Raw genomic sequence first — 1474 nt, forward strand, 5'->3', positions numbered from 1 at the left:
AGGATATTATCAAGAAAAAAAGAGAACTGTATAGTTATTAAAAGGTCAATTTCCAACAAGATACAACAACCCTACATGTTTACATGATAGTAAGACTCAAAATTCATTAAGTCAAAAATAGGTAAAACTACAGAATAGAAACAACACCTGGGGAATTCAACACATTTCTTTTTCATAAATTGATACAACTTGAAGAAATAACATTTATATGGATATGGAATACCTGAGCAACACTATCAATTAATTTGACCTAATGATCTCAAATATTCCCCTCACAATGTACATTAAGTCTTCACCAAGAATGTTTTAATAGTACAGAAGACAAACTTCAGTACAATTAAAAGGATAAAAATCATATACAGTATTTCTCAGCCCATGCTTGAATTAAACTAGAAATCAATAACTGACAAGTTTAATAATCTCTATATTTGAAAAAGAGACAATAAAATCTTAAGTAACTCATGGCCCAAAGAGATACTCTCAGAGTAAATTAATATTGTTTTGCACTGAATAAAACTGAATATACAGGAAATAAAATACAGCTAAAGCAAGGCTTAAAGGAAAATTTGTAGTATCCAAAGCTTAGTCTAGAAAATAAGAAAGATTCCAAAATAATCTTAAGCAGATTTAATTTAAATTAATTTAAAAATTTAAACAATTTTTAAAAACTAAAAGAAAGTTTTAGATAAATGGGGAAAAATAGAAATATGAGAAATTAACCACATTGAAGATACAAAAACAACAGAAAAAAAATGAAACCAGAAGCTGGCTCTTTGAAATACCAATAAATTGAGAAAACTCTAACCAAAGTGTCTAAGAAGAATAAAAAAAAGAGGGAAGATGTAAACTACTATTATCACAAACAAAAAGGGAATATTGCCACAGATCTCACAGATAATAAAGGATAATCAATTAATATTACCAACCACTATATATCCATAAATTCAAAAAGTAGATTAGTAGACACAGTTCTTGAAATACATTACCTGCTAATACTCATTAAAATAAGATAACCTGAAAAGTACTGTATCTATCAAAATAATTAAATACATACTGAAAACCTTCCCAAAACAACAGAAACAAAAACATAGTCCATGCCTAGATATTTGGTGAAATCTAACAAATGTTTAATGAAGAAATCATACCAATTTGCATGATCCTTCTATAAAATGGAGACAATTAAACTATTTAGTAAGCCAGAATTACTTTAATTCCAAAACCAGGGAAAACATAAGAAGTGCTTATACTACTTTGCCTTATAATCATAAATACAAAGATGTTAAACAAATAATCAAAGCAAATCCAGTAATATATATTTAGGATAAAATAATACAATCAAGTATTGTTTATTCTAGGAATATAAGGTTCTTTCAAAGCTCAATAATTAATCAGTGAGGAGACTTCTGGAAAGATGATGGAAAAGGAAGGCCTGAACTCACCTCCTCCTACAGACAGACCAAGATTACAGTCACCT

The sequence above is a fragment of the Crocuta crocuta genome, unplaced genomic scaffold (assembly GCF_008692635.1).
Source record: "Crocuta crocuta isolate KB4526 unplaced genomic scaffold, BGI_CrCroc_1.0 scaffold6, whole genome shotgun sequence".
NCBI lineage: Eukaryota > Metazoa > Chordata > Mammalia > Carnivora > Hyaenidae > Crocuta > Crocuta crocuta.